Genomic DNA, 20,078 nt, shown 5'->3' with positions numbered 1-20,078 from the left:
CCCCTTCTCTCAAGGCGGTGGAGTGGCAGTTAGTAATGGCCGCCACAAAGAAGACGGCAGCTGGACAAGATTGTGCAAGAGGAAGAAGGAGAAAGTTCTGAAGTGAAAGTTCTTTGGATGAACCGGGACTTTAAGATACACCTAACATCCTGAAAACCATGATTTTTTGAATGATACATTGTTTCCAGAGGAGATTCTTAAAGTGGTGAATGGAAGTGCTGAAAGGGAAAGTTCACTCTCCTTCCCTACGGAGTTAGCAAATGCACATTGAAAAACCTGCTTTTCTATAGAAAGTAAAAATTTAAAGCTCTTTGTTACAAGTGGGAAGGGAGAGGACAAAAAAAAATTATATTAAGATCTTGTTGGAGGAGATGCCTTGAAGATTTCGAGACTAGAAGTTAATTGCAATAAGCCTTTAAAGTACAGGCTGTGTTTTTCTTTTAATTGATATTACCCCAGGAAGAGAAAGTGCAAAGGGAAGAACTGTGTGCTCTGTTTGGACTGTTTGATGACTCTGGGACTTTGGGGAACTGTTTTAAGTTTTGAAACATCTTGGTTGTTTTAAGAAGAAGTGGGGGGGGAGAAGAGGTTTATAATGGCTTTATCTGTTGATGAACTAAGAAAGGAATGTGGAAAAATAAAGAAAGAAGGCAAGAACTCTTTGGGTGATGTCTTTCACTTTTTAGAAATGGCACTTGCTACTTATCAGCAAATACAACAACAGATGGAGGAGGAGGAGGAGGAGGAGGAGGAGGAGGAGGAGGAGGAGGAGGAGGAGGAGGAGGAGGAGGAGGAGGAAGAAGAAGAAGAAGAAGAAGAAGAAGAAGAAGAAGAAGAAGAAGAAGAAGAAGAAGCCATCTTTAATGAATCAAAAGTTTAATTAAGAAAGAAAAGAGAAAGAGAGGAAGGAAAATGAAGGACTTAAGACCTAAAAAACACCCAAGAGTGAGAAAAAATAAGATGCAAAATCAATATAATGTCAGAAAGTAAAAGAAAAGAGGAATACAACAGAGATGGGAAGCTAAAAGGCGTAGGTTAGGAGGGGGGTTAAAAAGGCCAGGTGGGATAAGAAAGGAAGGGAAAAGGGGGGAAAAAGCCACAAAGGTATGAAACAAGATGGGAAAAAGCAATTTTTTTAGGGATAAAGGGTAATGTATGATATATAGAAAAAGGGGGGGGGGATTCTGCAAAGTACACAAGATAGTTTTGTAGTACTTGTATTAGAAATAGGAAATTAGAATGTTATAAGATCTAATAAAATATTAAAATATTAAAATGCTTAATAATGATAGATTTCAAGATTTAATAAAATATTAAAGGGAATGTTTAAAATATTTAGTTCAATTATAGAGTTTAATTGGCTGTTGTGTTAATGTTATTATAAAGTTATTATTGCAGCATTTGCCTTTGAAATAGACAATTGGAATATTACAAGATTTAATAAATTAAAATATTAAAATGTTTAAGATTTAATGATAGATTTTAACATTTAATATTATTGAGAATGTGTAAAATGCTTAAGATTTAATGATAGAGCTTAATTTGTCATTGTTTTAATGTTATTATAAACTTTTTTTCTTTCCTTTTCTTACTTTTTTAGTTTAAAATGTAGTATTTAAAATGTATTAAAAAATTAGAATGGTAATTTTGTATTTAATTACTTTATAGATTTACTATTTTCTTTTTTTCTTAAAATTTAGTAGGTAGAATGTACTAAGCAGAATCGGATTGGGAACTAGGTGTTATTTTAAATGTTAACTTAGGGGAACGATAGAAAGGCATCATACTTCGATTAGTGATTCAAGGAGAAATCTTTTTTTTTATTAAAGAGAATGAGATAAATGGATAATTGGAAAAGAATGGACAAAAGATACAAGTATAATCATTTAAAGTAAGATGAAATAAATAAAATAGAATTAAGAAGAGTGAAAAGCGGGGAGAAGTTATATAGAAGATATAGAATGGTAAATAAGATAGGTAATGGTATATAAGATGAGCATGAATTTAATTGAAGTGCATATAAAGAGAGGTAATCTGGGGCCAAGCCACTTTCTAAAAAGAAATTTTATGTTTTTGTGTTTTGTGTGTTTATGTTTGATTGAGAATTAATAAAACCTTGGAGGAATGTCAGATGAGAATAATTGTAAACAAGTCAGATGGAAATATAAATATGATGATTATATAATAGATAAATATAGAAAAGAAATGTAATTGAATAAGAGTAAAGAGAAATAATGAGAAATTTGCTAATAGATATTTATGTGTCCATATGGAAATGGGATAAATTAGAATTATACTGTATAAAATAATGTTTTATTTCCCCTGTAAAAATTTACAATGGAGAGGTTTTATGTTTTCAATGTTTAATGATGTTGTGTTTGTCTTTACAACTAATAAAATTTGTTTCAAAAAAAAAAAAAGGAATAGCACTTAGATTGATATACCATTTAATAAAGTTTTACAGCCTTTTCAAAGCAGTTTACAGGGTCAGCATATTGCCCCTAACAATCTGGCTCCTCATTTTACTCACCACAGAAAGACGGAAGGTTGAGTCAACCGTAATATTGTTTTTTAAGGAAAGCATAATAAGATCACGGATGCGGTGGCTCTGTGGTTAGGATGCTGAACTTGTCGATTAGAAAGGTTGGCAGTTCAGCAGTTCGAATCCCTAGCACCACATAATGGAGTGAGCTCCCATTACTTGTCCCAGTTTCTGCCAACCTAGCAGTTCAAAAGCATCTAAAAATGCAAGTAGAAAAATAGGGACCACTTTGGTGGGAAGGTAACAGCATTCCGTGCACCTTCAGCATTTAGTCATGCTGGCCATATGACCACAGCGATGTCTTCGGACAGCACTGGCTCTTCAGCTTTGAAACTTCAGCTTTGAAACTGAGACTGCCCCCTAGAGCTGGAAATGAATAGCACAAGCACAACTAGTACAAATGGAACTTTACCTTTACTTATAAATAAGATGTATGCTCAAATATACATTTGTGTTGTGGCTCTGAGGTTTGAGCCTTCATTGTTAGAGGACGAAGACTTGGACAATGGGGAAGAGGAGGATGTGGAAATGCCTTCCTCCCCTGGACCTTCCTCTTCGGTAATGCCTTCCTCCCTGATTGTGCCTCAGGTGTTGGCAGATAACCGAGAGGGAAAACCTGAGGCTAATTAGGAAAAGGAGGAGAGCATATCAGAGTCTCTGACTGAGAATCAAGCAGAGGAATGCTGGCTTGATGTGAGGCAGCATTGCAGGCAAAAGTGTGAGCTGCAACGCAGGAGGAAGGGATGAAGAGACTAAGCTGAGGGACTGACACACCCCACAGGGAATAAAAGTGGGTGTGTTCGCTCGGAGAGTTCTGTACGGGACAACGTGTGACTTATTCAGAGGAGCTCCGGATTATTCGGTGTTGTGATAGCTTGTGTGATTTATATTCCTACTTTCTTGTCGGACTTGGCAGACAGCGTGTGTGAGACTGCCAAGAACTTTATCGGCTCAAGGAGTTAACTCTATAATTACTGGATTTTCTTGCTTGTTTGTATTCAGCTGGAATTTGGACTTCTCACCTCCTTTGTCAAGGTGGGACATAATATTTTTGTCCCGTACCTTAACGAAAACCATCTTTTGACCAAGATGGATCAACAGCAGCAGCAGCAGCAGCTCCACCAGCTGCAGAACAAAAACCAGGTTTTGCAACAGCAAGTAACACAGCTGACTAATCAACTCGCTCTGCTGCAGGCTCATGCTGCTCCTCCTGCCCCTCCCCATAGGAAATGCCCGGTGGCTGTGCTGGATAAGTTCTCTGGGCAGCCTGAAAGGTTCCCGGCTTTCATGGGACAGTGCCAATTGTTTATGGCTCTGAGGCTGAAGGATTTCCCTGATGACTCGGGTGGGGTTTGTAATAAGCCTTCTTTCGGGCTCGGCTGCCAGGTGGGCCACTCCTTTATTATTGCAAGACAGTCCATTGTTAACAGATTATCAAGGGTTTTGGTGTCACCTGTGCTTAATGTATGAGGACCCCATACGGGTTCAGACAGCAGCCAGATGCCTGAAAGAACTTCACCAGGGGAAACGCCGCTTGCAGAAATTCATTTCAGAATTTCGACTGATCTGTCTGGACTCTACTTGGAATGATGCAGCTTTGATGGACTCTTTTCAGGATGGCCTATTGGAGGACTTACAGAATGAATTGGTTCACATGGAGCTGGCCCCGACCCTTGATGCTCTGGTGATGCAATGCTTGTGCATTGATGCCCAACTTCAACGGCACAAGACTCACCGCCCCATCCAGGAGCAGCCATCCACATCAATGCCACAGCACCCTATACCAGTGCCCCAGGTCTCCCACAGTGTTGTGGCAATGGCCGAGGAGTCGATGGAGTTGGGTGCAGTCTGACCTCCCTTGACAACCCACAAACGTGCACGGAGACCCCAGGGAGGTTTATGCCTGTATTGTGGAGTGCCTGGACACTTTGCAAATTCTTGTCCTGTTAAATGACGGGGGGCACGCAGGCCTGTGCCTGAATCTAGACTTGATCAGTCAGGAAACAGGGCACATATCAACCACCTGCCTGAAGTAGCAGAGGTGGATTCTGGGCCCCCTCGGCATCTTCTACTAGACACTCGGGTTTTTTTGCCATCCCGATCGAAGGGGATTCCTGCGATTGCATTGGTGGATTCGGGGGCCACGACTAATTTTATGGACCAGGCCTTTGTGGCTCATTTTGATGTCCCCTTGGTTTCAGTGGAGACTCCAATAAGGGTAGAGACGATTGATGGGTGGGAACTTCATGCTGGGCTCATTCGCTTTGCTACCCAGCCATTGCGCCTGGTCATTGGGGACCATGAGGAGGCGATTAGTTTTTATATCACAGTGGACCTCCATCTCCCCTGAGTCCTCAGCATGGCCTGGCTTCAGTTGCACGATCCTCAGGTGGCATGGGCACAGAACGCCATTTTGTTTCCAAGTTTCCAGTGTGTGGACCATTTATGACACACCTGTGCTGGCCAGGACATTGCCACCCCCACTGTCTTCGTACCACCTGAACTGTCCAATTTCTCAGATGTGTTTAGTGAGAAGGAGGCAGATCGGTTACCCCCGCATTGATCCTATGATTGTCCAGTGGACCTTCTGCCTGATGTCCCACTACCCAAGGGATGCCTGTATTCCATGTCTGAGGCCGAATTGGCTGCCGTTCGTGACTTTTTGGAAAAGAATTTGGCCCAGGGGTTTATCCGGCCATCACCATCCCCTCTTTCTCCTCCCGTTCTTTTCATTAAAAAGAAGATGGGAGACTTGCGCTTATGCTGCAATTACCGCTGGTTGAACACCATTACGGTGCGGAATAGTTACCCCTTGCTGCTCATTCCAGAGTTGATGGAGCGGTTGTGGGAGGCTACTGTCTTCACCAAGCTCGATCTTTGAGGGGCCTACAACCTGGTGTGGATGCAAGAGGGGGACGAATGGAAGATGGCGTTTGGCACCCGATACAGCCATTTTGAGTACACCGTGATGCCATTTGTGTTGACCAAGGCCCCCGCGGTCTTCCAGCACCTGATGAACGATGTGTTTAGGACCATTAGAATCAAATTCGCAAGATGATCAAGACTATCAAAAGAATAGAGATAGGAATTGTTAGGGATACACCCTAGCAGAATCTGCACGGCAGTCAGGCAGGCAGGCAAAATATGTGAGATAGCCGTTTTTGTAGTTTACACTCAGTAAAACAGATACACAGTGCTAGTTAAATAGTTTATTCCAGTAAGAGTTATAGCATAGTCAAACAGTCCATATATCATTCACTTATTCAGTCCATCCAGGGGTTATTCAGTTGCAAATTCCAGTGTTGAAAAAGAGGTCAGTAAACTTACAAATATCAGTCCAGTAATATATCTCCTTGCAGTAGAGATATGAAGAAGTCACACCCCCTTTCTTCCTTCAGCAACTAAGCAGTAGGGAAAACACTCAGTTAACAAACCATCAATTCATCAAACCAGTAATCATCAGCAATCGTCAGTTTCTCTTGCTCCCTCTTATGGCGGTTTCACACCGCACCCAAAATTACATGCTTTGCAGTTTAAAGTGACACACACTTAAACTTTCATAGTTTATATATATTATTTTACCCAAACTACGTTAGATAACCTATGTTATTCCTAACATTCTCCCCTTTTGGGTAATATAATAATACAGATATTTATTTACAACTTTAAACCATAGTCATCACAACTTTCTTAGTGTTTGACTGGACCTTGGGCTTTTGTAAACTGATCAGCAATATTTTGCTCAGTCATACAATATTCTAGTCTTATTAAACCATCCTTTACAGATTGCCTTACATTCAGATATCTAAGATCTGTATGCTTAGATATCATTTTCACAGCAATATTTGTAGCCATCTGTATGGCTGCTTGATTGTCCTCATACACTACAATGGAATCTTTAACAGTTAATCCCATATCCAACAACAACTGTTTATACAGAATTAAATCAGTGCATAATAAAGATAGACATGAAAATTCTGCTTCCATTGTGGACATACTTATGTGTTGCTGTCTAATTGACCTCCAACCAATTAATGCTTTTCCTAATAGTATAGCCATTCCTGAGGTTGATTTCCTAGTGTTTATGTCTGTTGCAAAACTTGCATCAGCATATGCACTTAAAATCAAATCATCTTTTGGCTCCAAATACAATGCATAATGCATTGTCCTTTTAAGATATCTTAAGATACGTTTTGCAGCTTGCCAGTGTCATTTAACGGGTTCAGCGTTGAATCGAGCCAATTGATTAACAGTATACGCAATATCTGGCCTTGACCAATTACTAATATACGATAGACTACCAATTAGCGACTGATAGATAGTCTTATCAAATTTTGAACTCTGAGCATCAGTGTGGCAAAATTCCTGACTCATTGGAGTTTTTGCTGGCTTACAAAGTTCCATCTTGTATGTTTTTAGTAATTGATAAATTTTATCCTCTTGAGATATCTTATAGCCACCGTTGGTTTTATTTTTTGTCAATCCTAGATACTGTTTTATCTCTCCTAATTGCTTTAATTTTATCCTCTTACCTAATAATGATATTATTTCAGTAGCTTCATTATTAGTTTTTGTAATCAAAGCAATATCATCTGTAAACAACAATAATAATGACACTATTCCATTTGTCTCTTTCTTAAATAAACATGGATCAGCTAAACCTGCTTTAAACCCTATATTGGTTAATTCTTTAACAATATATTGGTTCCATTCGTAACCAGATTGTTTTAAGCCATAGAGACTCTTTTTCAGTTTCCAGCAGTCATTATTTGTTTTATCATCCTTAATCCCTACAGGTTTCTTTAGGTATATAGTTTGCTGCAATGGTGCATGCAGATAAGCAGTTTCTACATCTAAATGATTTATGATATAGTTTTTCTTAGCTGCCCACACTAAAGCTGCTCTCAAGGTTGTTGCTTTTAGACTTGGTGCAAATACCTCATCATAATCACATGCAGTTTGATTAAATCCTTGAGCTACCAACCTAGCCTTATGGGTAACAGTTCCATTTTTACCTGTTTTTAATTTAAATATCCATTTACAGCCAATGGACTTTTCACCTGGAGGTAATCTAACATTCTCATAGACTTCCATCTGTTTTAATGAATTCAGTTCCTTTTCCATTGCTGTATGCCAATTCTCTTGATCCTTTGCAGGATACATTTTAAGTTCTTCCACAGTAGTTGGAACTTTACTAACTTGGCAAACTACACTTGCTTGGTACCTATCAGGTGGTCTGGTTTCACGTGTTGACCGTCTAGGTATTACAGGGCTTACAGGTGGACTTTCATCTATTACCTGTTCCTGGTTATCTATTTCTTCCTGTTCACCTATTTCTTCCTGTTTTGGTCCTATTTGCTCTTCTTGTACTTCCTCTTTAATTGGATTTTTCTTATTACTGACATGGTGGTTTGGTCTTTGTAGGTTTCTATGATTACATCTTTATTCGAATCTTGCTCCAGTTTTTCCCATCCTACATGTTCAAGGAATTGTGCACTAGCACTACAGTAAACTCTAGATGTACCTTCTTCCCAGAACCTGTAAGATTTATGGTTAGATGCGTAAGCTACAAAAAATAATCTTTTAGCCCTATGCTGCCCCTTATGTCTCAGTTGTGTAGGAATATGCACCCATGCTGGTACTCCAAATGTGTGCATGTAGCTTAGGTCAGGTTTTCTACCATGCCACTGTGTGAATGGTAATTCACCTGTTGTTGAGTTAACAACATTATTTAGTATAGGATTACCACACATTATTGCTTCTCCCCACAAAGTTTCAGGTAATCCTGAATCCGACAACATAGTACGAGCCATTGCCTGTATTGTTTGGCATCGTCTTTCTATAAAGGAATTATGTTGTGGCCTATATGGTGCAGACTTTTTATGTTCAACACCTGCCATCTTTAGTCTATTTTGGAATTTATTATTTATAAATTCCGTACCATTATCAGTTACAAGAGTTACTAGTTTCCTTTTAGTTTTTCTTTCTGCAAACTTCAACCAATTAAAGAAATTCTGATATGTTTCCGTTTTACTCTTCATTAAATAACAGAAACCATATCTAGAATAATGATCCATTATACTTAATATATAACGAGCACCTCCCACACTTGGTTTCTTAGGACCTATAATATTAGCAAATACGACCTCTAGAGGTTCTTTAGTTTTAAATCCATTAAGTCTATTTGCTGGTATTACCTTGCTGCACATACCCATGCCACCTTGTGGAAAACTTGAGGCTATATAGGAGCTGATGGAAAATTTTTAAAGATGAAACCCCTTGTGGAAGATTTGATGGGAGCTATTCACCTACCTAAAGCCATTGCAATCGTCCATTGCCGTGGACATCAAACTGACTCCGGTCTAGTCTCTAGGGGCAATAAGGCAGCGGACTATTGGGCTAAATAGGCTGCCATGGGCCCAGAGTCCACAATCTGTGTAGTTGCATTAATTCCAGAAGAACCTATTGATTACTTTCCTCCTTTGTACGATGGTAGAGGCAAGTTAGAAGCAGATGGTCAGTGGAAAGATGGCTGGTGGATAGTAAGGGACAAAGTACAACTGCCTAGGCAGCTAGCTTGGCCAATAGTGAGACATGTCCAGCAGGCCACTCATGCAGGTTCAAGAGTAATGAAGAGATGGTTAGAGAAGAGATGAGAATGTAAGAAGGTTGTGTAAGGTAGTAACAGATCAGTGTGAGATATGTCAGAAGAATAACCCCATAAGAGGAGCCAAAATCCCACAAGGACATATCAGAACATTATGCTATCCAGGAGAAGCATGGCAAGTTGATTTCACAGAAATGCCGAAGAAAGGAGCTAAGAACAAGCTTTTGGTCTTAATCGATATGTTCACTGGATGGCCAGAAGCCATCCCCACAGCCACACAAACACTAGAGAAGTTGTCAAAATCATGATAGAAGTAATCATCCCTAGATTTGGAGTACCAAAGAATATAGAATCTGACAATGGTAGACATTTTGCATCCCACATAGTTCAGGGAGCGAGTAAATACTTATGGATTAACTGGCACCTTCATTCAGCTACAGACCCAAGCTTCGGCTTTCGCAGAATGTCTTAACTGAACATTAAAGTCCCATTTAGCCAAGTTATGCCAGGAGACCCATTTGCCTTGGCCACAGGTCTTGCCCATTGCTTTAACCAGAATCAGGGCATTACCTCGAGGACAGTGGAAACTGTCACCCTTTGAGATGCTCTATGGTAGACCTTTCTCATCCCAGTCAATATCAAGGGATGAAGGAGAGATAAATATGTAACACAATATTTGCAGAAACTGGCCCAGGTTTTGTCTCGTATTTCCCAACAGGTGCAAGAAGCATTGCCACCAGTAACAACAGTGCCACCATGTGTTCAACCTAGAGAGTGGGTTCGAGTAAAGGAACTCTTCTGTAGTGCCAAGTGGTCCAACCCTCAGCAGGTTCTTCTCAGCACACCCACGGTGGCTAAAGTTGAAGGCATCAAAACTTGGGTCCACGTTTCTAGAATAAAGAAGATTCCACCACCCCAGTGGGAGTGTCAACCCATCACCGATCTGAAGCTCCATTTGCAATGAACCCCAGCTTCACCTGCAGACCTTTTTGATGACCTGGAATCCTGACTACCTGCTGTTTGCTTTTATAGCAATTTGTTTTTTGCTTTGCATTATTGCTGCCTGATGAAATTGCTGCACCTCAAGAAGAAAAGCTGTGTGTGTGTGATTAAAGCCACAGTGAACTTCACTACCCTAAGTGTTCAACTATTTGAAGTGTCCACTGCCTCCTCTGGCTCGTTTTATTCCTTGGGAGGCATTGTTAACTCTATTTGTTATTGAGGATTCTATTTATCATGATGTCTTGCCATCAGAAGAATTTGACAGCGATGACTACAAACTATTGCTCCAGCTCTTTTCACCTGAAAAGGATTTTGATGATAATACCTTGTTTGATACCTGTGATAAGATCAGTTGTTACTAGCACAATTTCTGGAATAACAGTTTGGCTTCAGGAAGACTTGACAAGCCTGCCAAGGTTCTTACTTTGACACCAGTACCCCAGCAATATTCACCCTTGTTTCAGCAATAGGAAGCATCCTATTCCCGTTAAAAGAGAGGATAGGAAGGGGTTGGAGCATAAACAGAGTGTATATACAGTGTGTGTCTGACCCAATCTTTGATATCCTCACAGAGCTGGGAGATGAGCTAACTGCAGAGATAAAAACTACTAGGTGAACTGCCAACCTTAGCTTAGCAAAGTAACTACTTGAGAAATGCAAAATGCATCTACCTTCTTGTAACTTACTTAGAATGTATTCTTCCCAGTAACTTAAAATGTGAGAAACGAAGCTTTGAGTTAAAATGTATTTCTTTCCAATCCATCCAAGTAAGGCTCCTTTGTTTGCAGAAATGCTGAGAAAATTTCATGAGCTTTGCTTGATATGAAATAATGTTTCCAGAGCAATTACAGTGTTTGCTAGCTGTGTCATCTATAAAAGTTCAAGGAAACGTTTTTGCATGCGCCTGCTATTCTTTCTCTCTGTCTTGCTGTTTAGGGTGGGAGACTGAAAGGTCACCCTGTTTTTGCTTTCTGATCAGAAAATAAAGCTGATTATCAGTAGCCTCATGTTCAGAGTTTCATTGGATTTATTAGATTCCGAGCTGCACTCGAAAAATCTTACACTATAAAACAGGTCACAGGAAGCTCTTATTACGAGATAGAAATTTCCACATTTCTTGTAGGTTTATGTACACTTTGATATATTTTTCCTTAAGTATTTTCTTTTTGACATAAAATAGGCTTCCTAATATTTTTGACATAAAATAGGCTTCCTAATAGTTCCTAGTACTATTTTATTTGATTGCTTATTTGTACCCTATGACTATCATCCAGTGTTGTACCTTATGATTCTTGACAAATGTGTCTTTTCTTTTTATGTATACTGAGAGCACATACATCAAAGACAAATTCCTTGTGTGTCCAATCACACTTCTAATCTAATGCTTCACATTTTCAAAGATGGAATTTTGTTGCATCATAATCAAACAATAGCTTTATGACATTCTATGTTCCATCATGCAGTATTTTTCATAAGAAAGGGTCCACATTAGGGAAGAAAATGTACTTTTATTTTATTTATTTTATTTGTCAATTGTTTACGAGATAATAAGTAAAAGTGTATACATAATTATGAATACATGAAATGAGTACATATAAGAAAAATAGAAAGAAAATAAAAGAAACAATAGGACAGGGACGGTAGGCACGTTGGTGCGCTTTATGCACGCCCCTACAGACCTCTTAGGAAAGGGGTGAGGTCAATAGTAGACAGTCTAAGGTTAAAGTTTTGGGGTTTGGGGAAGAAACTACAGAGTCGGGTAGAGTATTCCAGACATTGACCACTCTGTTGCTGAAGTTGTATTTCCTGCAATCAAGCTTGGTGCGGTTAACCTTGAGTTTGTATCTGTTGTGTGCTCTTGTGTTGTTATGGTTGAAGCTGAAGTATTCATTGACAGGTAGGACATTGCAATGTATGATTTTATATACCATGCTTAAATCAGACCGAAGGCGTAATTCAAGGTTTTCTAGTTCTAGAATTTCAAGTCTGGTGGCATAAGGTACTCTACAACGAGTAGAGGAGTGGAGAACTCTTCTTGTGAAATATTTCTGGACTTTCTCAATTGTGCTAATATCAGATACGTAATGTGGGTTCCAGACTGATGAGCTGTATTCGAGTATTGGTCTAGCCAATGTTTTGTATGCTCTAGTTAGTAGTGTGATATTACCAGAGAAAAAGCTACGTAAGATTAGGTTAACAACTCTTAATGCCTTTTTGGCTATGTAGTTGCAGTGGGCACTAGCACTTAGATCATTAGAGGTGAGTATTCCAAGGTCCTTTACAGAGCTTGGATCATCAACAAGATCTTGACTATTCAGCTTGTATTTTATTTTCGGATTTTTTTTTTGCCAATATGTAAGACAGAGCATTTATTTGTTGATATTTTAAGTTGCCATTTGTTTGACCATTCTGATACACAGTCAAGATCTTTTTGAAGGGTAGCAGTATTGTCTGTGGTATTGAACAGCTTTACATCATCAGCGAAAAAAACGCAGTTGCTCTTAATATGATCACAGAGGTCATTTATGTAGAGTATGAAGAGAGTTGGTCCTAGAACACTGCCTTGGGGGACACCACTATTGACAGGTACAGAATTTGATAGGACACTCCCAATTTTGACCATTTGTTGTCTGTTTGACAGGAATGCTTCTATCCAGTTATGCAGTTGTCCAGAGATACCATAGGATTTTATTTTTAGTAGTAGTTTGTCATGTACCACTGAATCAAAGGCTTTACAGAAGTCTATGTAGATTGCATCTATTGTTTTGCCCTGATCAAGTTGTGTAGTCCATATGTTTTTGCAGTGTAAGAGTTGCAGATTACAGGATAGTTTTTTTCTGAAACCAAATTGTTTATTGGAGAGTAGGTTGTTTGTCTCTAAGTGGAGGATGATGGATTGGTTAATAATTGATTCCATGACTTTACAGGTGACGCAGCATAAGGAGATTGGTCTGTAATTTTCAACTAGGCAAGGGTCTCCCTTTTTGAAGATGGGGATGACTGTGGCTTGTGACCATAGGTTAGGCAAGGAACTGGTCCTGAAAGATTTTTCAAAGATTATGCTTAGAGGTTTGGCTATGGCAGTGGATAATTTTTTTAAGAAATAGGCACATATTCCATCCGGTCCAATAGATAGGGATGGTTTTAGATTGTGTAGTGCTTTTTCAACATTGTCTTCTGTAAAATCGATATGTATTAGATCACTGTAGTTATCTGTGGTTCGGCTAGGAAATGCTGGGCATGATCCATTGCTGTTTACAAATACTGAGCCAAAAAATGTGTTAAAGATGTTGGCTTTAATGGTGTCATCGTTGCAGTCTTTACCATTAGGTCCTATCAGGGGTGGGATGGACCTTGAATCTTTTAGTTTGTTGTTTACAAAATTGTAAAAAGCATTGGTGGAATTGGTGCTTAGAAGGTTTTCCTCCTATTTATTACAATCCCTCTACCTAGAGTTACCACAAAGGTAAAAGATCAGAATTCCTTACTCTGGATTGCCAAAATATTCCTGAGAGGGATGCTGGTGAAAGGAAATCTCCTTGAAATGATAGTTCGCCATGGATACCATCCCACCAATGACAAAGTCCCCTTCCTGGTACCATTCATTTGGAACAATTATGGGATTACCTGGATGACAGGGCAAAGATTTCACTCTGAAAAGTGGAAACAAGAGAAGAAAAACCATTATGGTCAGCAAAGGCTCTCTAAATATAGAAGTTCCACTATCAGCAGCTTCCAATATTAGTTTCCATTCACCAGCTTCAAAATTCCTTTTAAGAGCAAGTCTGAAAGCTAAATGTTAGCTCTGATTTTTCTTGCATATAGTGCTTATACACAAAAGTTCTGAATGGCACTGAATGCAACTGCAACAACACTACTTACTGAGGCAGTTGAAATCATGGGACTTGTGTGTCATTTTCTTCTACTACCCAGTCTCCATGGGACAGACTTTTCTTTGGTTTTCCTCCCCTACCCCCGCCATTTCTCTAAAGTCTTATTCAAGTGTTTACAGATTTTACAAAGAGAACTAATTACTATCTTTAGAATAAATCTAGAGGGGAAATAATTATGCTTTCATATTTTTTTCTTCCATCGTTGGACATTTTTAAAGGATATTAAACGTAATATCTCCTAATTTCTTTCCTTTTTGAGCCATAGTAACACAGTGGTTAGAATGAATTACTGCAGGCTACTTCTGCCTTCAATTTGGCAGTTCAAATCTCACCAGACTCAAGTTTGACTTAGCCTTCCATCCTTCCAGGGTGGGTAAAATGAGGACCCAAATTGTTGGGGGCAATATGTTGACTCTGTAAACTGTTTATAGAGGACTGGAAAGCACTATAAAGCAATATATAAGTCTAAGTGCTATTGCTATTACTATAATAACTGAAAAAATTCAGAGGGGTACTTCAAAACCATTCTTTGACTACTAAAACTTGGATGATTTTCTACTTTGGAAAAGAGGAAAAAAACCTAACAAAATAACAGAAAAATTGGGTAAAAGCCAGGATTTAAACTGAAAATATTTGTGTTTGTTTGATTGTTTTATCACGATCATAGGGCCAGCCATGTCACAAAAAAGAGATTCTATGTGGCATACAGCTATCAGTAACAACAAATATATAAAAATAATCATTCTAAAAATACAAAAAGTCATCTTTAAAAATATAAAAAACACTATAATACTATACTAACACTATAATAAATTTAAATCTCCAAGCCACATGGAAAGAGTAAAATGTCGATTACAATGGGGACTTCTAAAAACATATCTGGTTAACAGTTAACAGATAATTGGAGTTGGAAGGGATCTTTTGATCATCTAGTCCAACCCCCAAGCAGGAGACCCTACACCATTTCTGACAAATGGCAATCCAATCTTTTCTTGGAAGCCTCCAGTGATTAAGCTCCCACAACTTCCAAGGTCAACCTGTTCCATTGGTTGATTGTTCTCATTGTCAGAAAGTTTCTCCTTATTTCCAGGTTAAATCTCTCCTTGTTCAGTTTCCATCCATTATTCCTTGTCTGGTTTACAGGTGCTTTAGAAAATAGCTTGACCACTTCCTCTCTGTGGCAGCCCATCAAATATTGGAACACTGCTATCAAGTCTCCCCTGGTCCTTCTCTTCACTAGACTTTTCAGTTTTTGTGACATAACCAGGTTTTGAGGGATGGAGTCTGTTCCGTACTAGCAGGCTTGAAGGCCTGCATTCCTATTGGTCCGGAAAAGCCGGGCCATGATTGGTCGTTATGGGACACTCTGATTGGCTCATATAGAGCTTGCCGCGATTGGCTAACACCAAGCGTGGCAAGCTCAAAAACCTGTCATTGGCTGCCTAGCCGTGGCCAGCTCTATAAAAAGAGCAGCCATGGCTAGGGTTTTTGTCTCAATATCTGGTTGCTTAATAAAGAGCTGTTGTTCACTATTACGAGTCTCGTCTCTCCTTGGGACTCACTGCCCAGACTTAACACTGGCGATGAGGGTGGGATACTGAGACAGCAAGGCTGACCAGCACGTGGCAGACAGCATGAAGACGACCAGCGAAATGGCCAGCAGTGCTGTGCCACCCGCACCATTCAATCTGGCCAGCGAGGACTGGCAGTCCTACATTGATCGTTTCCAAATGTTCTTGGAATCGAACAACCTGAAAGAAGCCACCAGCAACAAGAACCGAGTGGTCTTTTTGACACACTGCGGACCCGCTGTTTTTAAAATGGCCAAGGCGCTTGCAAAGCCTGCTGATGTCAAGACTATGGACTGGGACAACCTAGCTCCCATCCTCCAAAACCACTACGCCCCGGCTGTACTGACCCTTATCAGAAGGCATGACTTTTACCAGCATGATCAGCATGAGGGTGAGAGCATCGGCAAGTTCGTAGCCGACCTGAGAGACCTAGGGGGCTTGTGTGGGTTCGCTAACCTAGACAAGGCCATGCGAGACCAGGTCGTCCTTGGCCTAAAAGATCCAGCACTCCAAAGCAGATTGATGGCCAAGGGTCCCTCGCCAACGCCATAGCCGAAGCCACCACAGCCGAGGCTATGTGTAAGTCAGCAGCGCGAATGTGGCTTTCGAATGGAACCGATCGCAAATCCACCAGTGAGCTGGCCACGATACCAGAGAAACTCGCAGCCTCCACCCACCATGGCGACATCGAATCCCCCTCTGACAGTGAAGAGGAAGAAGTTCACAGACTTCAGTCAGAGCGCGAGTGGCGAGACCAGCAAGACTGGTGGGGTCGCAAGTCAGGGTACCAATGTGCCAGCTGTGGAGCAGATCACCCACATTCTGAGTGTAAGTTCATGGATGCTTTTTGCTGTTTTTGCAAGAAGCGAGGGCGTATCGCTAAAGTATGCTGCAACAAAAGAAACTTCAGCCCTCCGTGCTGGGGAAACAGCCCGAGAAGGCAAGATGGCAACCCTACCAAAAACCGGGACCGCCTGACAGACAACCGATGGAGCTGGGACAACAGAACCAAGAAATTCAGCGAGGCACCATGAAGAGAGGAAATGCACCAAACAGTCATTATCGGCCATGCTTCACCAATCAACGCACGAAAAATTCCTATTGAGGTCGGTATCGAAAACTAACCATGCACCATGGAGGTAGATTCTGGCTCCTACCTCTCTATGGTGTCCTGGCAGCATATAATACCCAGCATACGCCGCCAAGAACTGAGTGACCAGAAATTGATTTTGAAAGACTATCAGGGAAACCGCATTCCAGTAGCGGGTGTAGGACATTTCAAAATCTCTTTCAAAGACCTTACCAACAACTTACCACTCACAATCATTGACAAGGTCTACTCGGGTTCAATAATCATTTCCCAGTCTACTCGGGTTGCAATGGTTCACACCGTTGGGGATCGAGATGGCAGGCATCAACCACACCGAGGATGAAGACTGGGAAGCAACGCTCGTTCGTGACTTCCAAGAAGTCTTCAGTGACACCCTAGGCAAGTACAAGGGGTCCCCAATCTCCTTTAATCTTAGCCCTGACATCACTCCCATCCATCTCAAACCGTGCCGAGTGCCTTTTGCACTCAAGCCTAAAATAGACGAACAATTAGACAAACTAATAGCGCAAGGCATATTAGAACCCATTGATCATGCCCGCTGGGAAACACCAATTGTCACCCCTATCAAACCAGATGGCTCCCTGAGAATTTGTGGTGACTACAAGGCCACCCTCAACCATGCATTGCAGCAGAGTGCCTACCCGGTGCCAGTAGTCCAACATCTCCTACACTCACTGGGGGGTGGCAGAATCTTTGCAAAGCTCGACCTGGCTCAAGCTTATCAACAACTGCCAGTCGATACTGAAACTGCCGAGGCTCAAACAATCGTAACACATCGAGTGGCCTTTAAATGCAACTGACTCCAGTTTGGAGTCAGCGTCGCACCTGGGGTTTTCCAAAGCCTAATGGAAAGACTGCTACAAGGAGTCGTGCCCTATTTCTACGACATCTTAGTAGCAGCCCCCAACAAGTGAGAATTGGAAAAGAGACTGAGAGCAGTGCTACAAAAATTTAAAGACTCTGGCCTCAAGGTAAAGAAAGAAAAGTGCCAGTTATGTACTGAAAAGGTTGAATTCCTCGGGTACCTCCTTGACGAACAGGGAATTCACCCTACCAACAAGAAATTAAGGGCCATCAAAGAAGCCCCCAGGCCAAAAAACAAAACGGACCTCCAAGAATTCCTTGGACTCATTAATTTCTATAATATTTTTCTACCCCAGAAAACCACTGTCGCAGAGCCCTTGCATAGACTCCTGGATAAAAAGACACCATGGATTTGGGGATGGCAAGAGGAACACACATTTCAACAGATAAAAGATCTTCTGACTTCCGACGCAGTCCTCATGCAATACAATGAGACCCTACCACTGACTATTACTTGTGACACTTCACCTTTTGGCATGGGAGCAATCCTAAGCCACACATTGCCTAATGGAACAGAGGCTCCCGTTGCATTTTTCTCAAGAACCCTGTCCAAGCCAGAGCAGAACTACAGTCAGCTGGATAAAGAAGCCCTCGCCATCGTCTCTGCAGTCAAAAGATTCCATGAATACATTTATGGTAGGACATTTTCAATTATTACCAACCATAAACCCCTACTCAGCATTTTGGCAGGTAACAAACCCACTCCACACATCCTGTCACCTAGAATGACAAGATGGTCTGAATTTCTTGCCACTTATAATTATCAATTAATACATCAACCTGGCAAATCCATCTTGCATGCCGATGCTTTAAGCCGATCACCCCTGCCAGACATGCAAGATGACCCAGCACCCATATCATCAATTTTGCAAATTGAAACTGCATCCATGTCACCATTGATCACGCAGGACATTGCCCGTGAAACACGACGGGATAAATGATTAGCGTGAGTTCTCAGCTGGGTGGAGAGGGGTTGGTCAGAAAGTGGGACAAACGAACCCTTTAAACCATTTAAAAACCGGCAAACTGAACTCTTTTCTCAGAGTGGATGTATCCTGTGGGGAGACCAGGTAATCATATCAGAAATGCTCCAAAAAACAGTTTTAAACATGCTGCATGACGGGCACCTAGGCATCGTACATATGAAAACCCTGGCCAGGAGCTATGCTTGGTGGCCAGGCATGGACAAGCAAATTGAAACCTGGGTGGCTGCCTGTAACAGATGCCAAGAGACTCGCTCAGCTCCCCCCAAAGCCCCACCATTAGAATGGGAAACCCCCAGAGGCCCATGGTCACACATCCATATTGATTTCGCTGGACCAACAAAAAGGCATACCTTTTTAATTACCATTGATGCTTACTCGAATTGGCTTGAAGTAAGCAAAATGAAAACCACCACCACAGAAGCCGTCATAAAAAAACTAAACAAACCTTTTTCCACACACAGTCTACCTGATGTGATAGTCTCAGACAACGGACCTCAGTTTACTGCATTGGCATTGGAGCAATACTTGGCAGACCGTGGCATCCGACCCTCATTGACATCGCCTGTTCACCCGGAGGCAAATGGGTGGGCTGAACGCATGGTTCAATTCACAAAAAAAACTATTCAAAGAATTGAACATGGTGACATCCACGAAAAAATCACTAAAATGCTTCTGATCCAACACATCACGCCCCACACCACAACCAACAAGAGCCCAGCAGAACTATTCATGGGCAGAAGACTCTGGTCACCCCTAGATCATCTGCAACCTGCTTACACCCCAGAGAAACCCCCAGGATCCTCTAGCAAAAACCGCGCCTTTAAGGAAGGAGACACTGTTTTTGCAAAAAAAAAACTTTACTGGAGACCCACTATGGCTTCCTGCGAAAATTACCCAGATCACTGGCCCTTGATCCTACCGGCTCAAAACCACTGATGGCAGGTGTTCGAAATGCCATATCGATTAGCTAAGGTCCAGGCTTGCCATTTCTCCCCTCACAGACTCCAACCAAGAAATCAGGGGGGGGGGGAGAAACCGCAAACTCTGAACAAGAACCAGGTTCTGAACAGGCAGAACAACCCCCATTAAACAGAAACCAAACATTTAACCAACTAGACTTACCAGTTGACAGGGAGCCGTGGCAGATGAGTTCTTCGCCTGGAAGCAGCAGCCGGACAAGCTCTACCAGCCCAGGGAATCCAGGCAGGAGCAACAGAACAAACGACTCAACCGACCCGGATGCACCAGGTGGGAGTCACAGCTATGGACCCAGCTCACCCTTTCAGGCGGTTCCTTCAAGAAGCTTGAGAGTGACATGGAGCCCATCCGAACCTGATGATGTCCAAAGACATTGTGAACTGCGCAAGTCAAGTAGACAGATCCAAAGACCCGCCTATTTGTGTGACTACATTTCCCCACCCTCGGATGGAACCAAGAGGGGAGGGTGTTCCATACTAGCAGGCTTGAAGGCCTGAGTTCCTATTGGTCCGGAAAAGCTGGGC

At 41.3% G+C, this 20,078-nt stretch overlaps 1 pseudogene; it reads left to right on the top strand.

Moving 5' to 3' along the window:
• Positions 1-20,078, top strand: part of LOC113451741 (vomeronasal type-2 receptor 26-like) — a 45,589-nt pseudogene that overhangs the window by 3,828 nt on the left and 21,683 nt on the right.

Source organism: Pseudonaja textilis, chromosome Z (genome assembly GCF_049901715.1).
Source record: "Pseudonaja textilis isolate UNSWEBS1 chromosome Z, rPseTex1.2, whole genome shotgun sequence".
NCBI lineage: Eukaryota > Metazoa > Chordata > Lepidosauria > Squamata > Elapidae > Pseudonaja > Pseudonaja textilis.
This window is presented reverse-complemented; position numbering and strand designations above follow the sequence as displayed.